Below are 6555 nucleotides of genomic sequence, written 5' to 3'. Positions count from 1 at the left end.
TAAAAGATAAGAGTTCTTAAGGAAAGGTGGGGAACCTGTTGTACACAAGTTATAAGAAAACGTGTCAGTGACTGTGGACAAAAGGGAAGCATGGCCTATGGCCGCAATGTCTACACATTCTTATTAAATTATTAAAGTCCTGGAGTACTCAGATATATGGAGTCTTATTCAACTGTGGATGAAACATACACAAAAAATATTTCTGATCCTATATTAATACATCCATGAGATGGTGTTATATTTAAAATTATTGTAGAATTTCTGAATAACTAAAAAAGAGTCATTTGCTCCATGCATATTTATGTAGATTTTTAAATATAGTTAACTAAAAAATTGGGAATTTCATGGGCAATTACACAAGTTATTCTAAAGCAAGATATTATAGTGGTAAATCTGTCAAGCTTTGGAATGAAAGTAAAAAAATGAAGAACCTCAAAGAATTTTTACTTATAATTCATAAGACATCTCTTCTTCTTCTTCTTTTTTTTTTTTTTTTGTAGTTAGCTATTTAATGGGTTCTTAAGACATTTAGAACACCAATTTGTGAGGATCAATTCCATTCGTCAGGGCAAACACAGATCGCAGGTAGCCCTGGAGCTGAGGAACAGCTTTGATTTTTGGTAAAATTTGTGAGTCCACAGCTTTCTGATCAATCTTGCGCTGCTCTGTAATCTCGTATTTCTCTTTTTCTGTGTTGAAGATCTCACATTCCTGGTGTCTGGGCTTCCGCAGCTGCTTCTTCTTGAAGTAAGCATCAGTAAGACGTTTTGGGATTTTGACATTGCTGATATCGATTTTGGTTGAGGTGGCAATGACAAATTTCTGGTGTGTTCTTAGTAGAGGAACTCGATTGAGGACCAGAGGTCCAGTCACAAGTAACAAGCCACTAGCCAGCTGCTTCAGGAAAACCACCCTCTTGCCCCTGTGGCATCCAGTGAGGATGATCAGAACGGTCCCGGGGGTAATGCTGACTCGCAGTTTTCTCTCATGCTGACTGAAGGGTTTTTTGCCGTGGCTCAACAGCTTTCGAGGCACATCTTCAGTAGGATAATATCTAGGCATTTTGCGAAGTTTAACCACCCGGGTACCGCCGTTCTTGTCACCATCAACTGGTTCTGTAAGAGTTGCAAGAAGCTCCTCCTCCTTTTTCTTTTCAACCTTGGATTTAGCGGCTGAGTACTTCCTCTTGTACATGGCCTTTCTGGAATACATGGCAGATCGGGAATACCTGCCAATTCCTCTGACAAGGACAGGGTTGCGGCTGCAATGGGGCTTCCCTTTCTTGGGCTTTTTAGCCTTGAGGTTACCCTTTTTCACCTTGCCACCAGCATCAGCCTTCTTGGCTTCGGGTTTCTTCTCTTTAGTATCTGGCTTCTCAACTTTTTCACCCACCATCTTGCAAGATGGGAAAGAGACATCTCTTGAGAAGTATCTGTTCATGTCCTTTGTCCACTTTTTAATGGGGTGGTTTGGTTTTCTTTTGGAAGTTTGAAGTTCTGTATAGATGCTGGATATTAGACCTTCACTAGATGCATAGTTTGTAAAAATTGTCTCCCATTCTGTACGTTGCCTGTTCAGTCTGATGATAGTTTCTTTCGCTGTGCAGAAACTCTTCAGTTTAATTAGATCCCATTTGTCAATTTTTGCTTTTGTTGTAATTGTGTTTGACATCTTCATCATGAAATCTTTGCCCGTGCCTATGTCCTGAATGGTATTGCCTAGGTTGTCGTCCCATTACCCTTAGCAAACAAACGCAGGAACAGAAAATGAAACATTGCAAGTTCTCACTTATAGGTGGGAGCTAAATGATGAGAACACTTGGAGAAAATAAAAAATAACTAATGGATACTAGACTTAATACCTGGGTAATGAGATAATCCGTACAACAAACCCCCATGACACTTGTTACATAGGTATGTATGTTACATAGGCATGTAACAAGCCTCCACATGTACCCCTGAACTTAAAAGTGTATTTTAAAAAGGCATGATATCGGCCCATGAGAAATATTTTTATTAAGTTCAAGATTCACAAAAAGGCTTAACAAAAGAAAAATGAAGCTAACTATTCTCTCTAGTCCAAAGGTGGCAGTATTCCCCTACTTCTTATCAATTGTTTATTTTCTATAGTTTCCTTTATCATTATCTCTATTGAAGTTATTTGAAATCTCATATAATCCTGCCCTCAGGAGGCCCTAGCTTTCTTATCATTTCTAGTGCCAAAATAAAATACATATGAAACTAAAGCAAAGGAACACAGGAAAAGTGGCTGAGAAATTGGTACAATAATCTAGGCCAATTGAGGATAAAAGTTCCACGATTCAAAGGATGAAGACAGTGTCTGATAGATGGATATTATGATACAGAGATTTTACTTGAACAATGCTTTACTAAGAAGAGAAATGAGGCTGAGCAAGGTGGCTCACACCTGTAATCCCAGCACTTTTGGAGACTGAGGCGGGCGGATCACCTGAGGTCAGGAGTTTGAGACCAGCCTGGCCAACATGGTGAAGCCCCATCTCCACTAAAAATACAAAAAATTAGCCACCGTGGTGGCAGGCGCCTGTAATCCCAGCTACTCGGGAGGCTGATACAGGAGAATCCCTTAAACCTGGGAGGCGGAAGTTGCAGTGAGCTGAGATCACACACCACTGCACTACAGTCTGAGCAAGACTGCCTCTTAAAAAAGAAAAAGAGAGAGAGAGAGAAATGAAAAACCTTAAAACAGGCACAGACACCCATACTCAACATACATTTGATGGTTTCCAAAAGGTCAGTTAAAAATGAGCATTTCTATAGCTACTGATTAAATCATGCATGTCTTTTTTTTTTTTTTTTTTTTTGAGACGGAGTCTTGCTTTGTCGCCCAGTCTGGAGTGCAGTGGCGCGATCTTGGCTCACTGCAAGCTCCACCTCCCGGGTTCACGCCATTCACCAGCCTCCCAAAGTGTTGGAATTACAGGTGTGAGCCACCGTGCCCGGCCGCATATGTCATTTTTAAACAGCTTTATTGAAGCACAAAAGAAATACAATAAAGTGAACATAATTAAAGTGTGCAGTTTCATAGGTTGCTCTATGTATATATCTGTGAAACCATCAGGACAATAAAAACATTTATATCACTCCAAAAACTTTCCTGTGTGTCTCTGCAATTCCTTCTTCCCACTCATCCCTGTCCCACTCTTTAACTCCAGATAATCGCTGATCTGCTTTCTGTGAAATTTTGCATTCTTTAAAATGTATATAAATGAAATCATGCATTGTGTGTACTTTTTTCTGTCTTCTGTCATCCAGCATAATTACTTTCAGATTCATCTATATTGTAGCATTGATCAATGATTCATTCCTTTTTTATTGCTTAATAATAAGTATGAACATAACACATCCATTCAATTGTTGATAGAAATTTGGGTTGTTTTCACTTTTTGGCTATTAAAATAAAGTTGCAATGAACATTAATATATGAATCTTTGTATGAACATATATTGTTCTTGGCTAAATCCTTAAGAATGGAATAATCAGATCATATTTCTTTAAAAAAAAACTGCCAAACTTTTTCAAAATACATGAATCACGTTTCTATTACTTCTTTAGTCAACTTTGGTAGTTTGTGTTTCTAGAAATTTTTCCATTTCATCTATGTTATCTAATTTGTTGTAATACAATTGTTAATTTTATTTCCTCATAATCCTTTTATTTATGTAAGGTCAGCAGCAATGTCCTTTTATGCCCAGTTGTAATAACTGAATATTTTGTGTCTCTCTCTCTCCATCTCTGTCTCCCTTTCCTTCTCTTTTTTTGCTCTCTCTACTTTTCTTGGTGAGTCTAACTATAAGTTTGTCAATTCTCCTAATCTTTACAAAGTACAAAGTATTACTTTGTTGATTTTCTCTACATTTTCCCATTCTCCAATGTATTTACTTCTACTCTAATCTTTACTATTTCCTTCCATTTGCTTTGAGTTTAGTTGGTCTTTCTTTTTTACTGTCTTGTAGTGAAATTTTGGTGATTTATTCCTCATATAGGTGCTTACAGCTGTGTGTTTCACGCTGAGCACTGCTTTAGCTGTATCCCATAGGTTTTGTTGTGTTTTCTTTTTCTTCATCTCTAGGTATTTTCTAATTTCCTTTGTGATTTATTTTTTGACCTACTGTCCTTTGAGTAGCATGTTGGTTAATTTCTACATATTTGTGAATTTCTCTAATTTTCTTCTATCATTGTTTCCCAATTTTATTCCATTGTGTTTGGAGAACATACTTTGATGTTAGGTCTATCAAATTTTTTATCATGATGTATTTCTGAGTTTATACTTTCTGGAATTTGTTGAGCTTTTGGTGTTTTTAAAAAATCAAATTTTGGAAGTTTTCAATCATTATCTTTTTCTTTCTGTTACTCTAATTATATAATTTCAATTGACCTAACTTTAAGTTCCCTAATTCTTTTTCTGACTGTTCAACTCTGCTATTTAGCCAATCTAGTGAATTTTTTATTTCAGTTATTGTGCTTGTCCACTCCAGATTTTCTATTTTGTTCTTTAAAAAATTTTTCTATTTTTTTTTTTAACTTTAAGTTCAGGGATACATGTGCAGGTTTGTTACATAGGCAAATTTATGTCATGAGGGTGGTGTTGTACAGATTATTTCATCACCTACTTATTAGGCCTAGTACTGATTATTTTTCCTGATCCAATATTTACTATTTTCTGAGACACTGCACTCATACTTTCCTACAGTTCTTCTGACATGGTTTCCTTTAGCTCTTTGAAATAACTGATTTAAAATAGCCAACTTAGTCTTTGTCTAGTCAGCCCAATGTCTGGATTTCCTCAAGAACAATTCTCTACTAACTGCTTTTCACCCTTTGGGCCATATATTCTTATTTACTTGCATGCTTCTTAATATATTTTTGTTGGAAACTGGACACTTTAAATTACATGGCAACTCTGGAAATCAGATTTGCCCACCTGCCCCAGGTTTCGTTATTGTGATTATTTAGCATCGTTTTAGTAACATTTCTGAAATAAATCTGTAAAGTCTGTATTTTTTGTTGTACTGAAGTACTGGATCAGTTCACTTAGTGGTCAGCAAACTATTGGAGAGATTTCTCTAAACACTGGGAAGCAAAGTCTCTCAGTTTTTGCCAAGGGCCTCTGGGTATGTGTTGGGCACGCCTTTAACACTAAGTCAGGCAGCCTGTCTGTAAATTCCATGGGATTTTCTATGTAGACAATCACATAATCTGCAAATAAAGGCAGTTTTACTTCTTCCTGCCATTCTCCATGTGCTTTATTTCTTCTGCTTTCCTTATTGCATTGGCTAGAAACTCCAATACTATTGAATAGAACAGAGGCATCCATTTTTTTTTAACCATGGGGGAATGCATTCATTCTTTGACTATTAAGAATAATGTCAGTTGCTGTTAACTGTAGCTTTTATTTTTATATGTCCTTGATTGGATTCAGGAAGGTGCTTTCTAATACTGTTTGCAGGAATTAATGTTAAATTTTGTCAAATGCCTTTCTGCATCGATTGAGATGATTATATCATTTTTCTTTCTTTACCTCTAGCAATATTCTTTGCTCTGAAATCTACTTTGCCTGTTATTAATATAGCCACTCCAGCTTTCTTTTAAGATGAGCATGCCGTATCTTTTTCAAACATGTTTGTCTATAGTATTTGTGAATTTATGTTTAAAGTTCATTTCTTAAAAGCAGCATGTAGTTTTGTTGTTTTTAACCTATTCCAACCATTTCTGCCTTTTTAAAGGATACTTAGTTCATTTAGATATAGTTTTTCATTGTTATTTTGATTTGTATTTCTCTAATGATCAGTGATATTGAATTTTTCTATGTATGATTGTAAGCCACGTGTATACTTAACTCAAATAACTTTTCTTTTGGATTGAAAAGAAAGCATGTATATTATAATCTGTGAAAATAAAAAATAATAAGTATTTAAAAGTAAGACTGTAACTACAGTAATAGTTTAGAGATGTGAGTGGTCTGTTTGGACTGAAGAAGTCAAATGTTTCATGAGGAAAATGGAATCTAAATTCAACTCTAAGACAACAGAAAAAGATGAAAGACACATAACAGGCTCAAACACAAGTAAGTGTATCCACAGAGGATGTCAGGATGATTGGCTAAGATGGAAAAGGGTTAGATTATGGAAGGCCAGGTCATAAAGAGCCCTGAAATTACAGGAGATGTTGAGGTGCCATGCAAACCTTCTGCAGGTTTTTTAATCAGGTGAAAGGTAAATATACACATAAATATCCAAAAGAAATAATGTCGAGAAACTTAGCTAGTGATTATAGGTAACCCAGAATAACAGAAGGTCCAAGCAAATGGGCTGACCCACAGGTCTGTCCTGGAATCCCTCTTATCTCTTTATTTCATTCAGCATCCAGTACTGTGGCTGTAATTACCATCTATATCACAAGGACTTCCAAATTCACCTCCACGCCTGCTCCTTTCCTGAACTCTGGCCTTTTACCCGACTGTTTATCTGACACACTCATACAGATGTACAATGAACATCTCACACTTAACATGTGC

The 6555-nt window shown here is 36.3% G+C and overlaps 1 pseudogene; it reads right to left on the bottom strand.

Moving 5' to 3' along the window:
• Positions 1 to 508: 508 nt before the first annotated feature.
• LOC103232903 (large ribosomal subunit protein eL6 pseudogene) lies at positions 509 to 1692 on the bottom strand (annotated as a pseudogene).
• Positions 1693 to 6555: the final 4863 nt, after the last annotated feature.

The sequence above is a fragment of the Chlorocebus sabaeus genome, chromosome 5 (genome assembly GCF_047675955.1).
Source record: "Chlorocebus sabaeus isolate Y175 chromosome 5, mChlSab1.0.hap1, whole genome shotgun sequence".
Lineage (NCBI taxonomy): Eukaryota > Metazoa > Chordata > Mammalia > Primates > Cercopithecidae > Chlorocebus > Chlorocebus sabaeus.
Note: the sequence above shows the minus strand (reverse complement) of the source record. Positions and strands in the feature narration are given on the sequence as shown.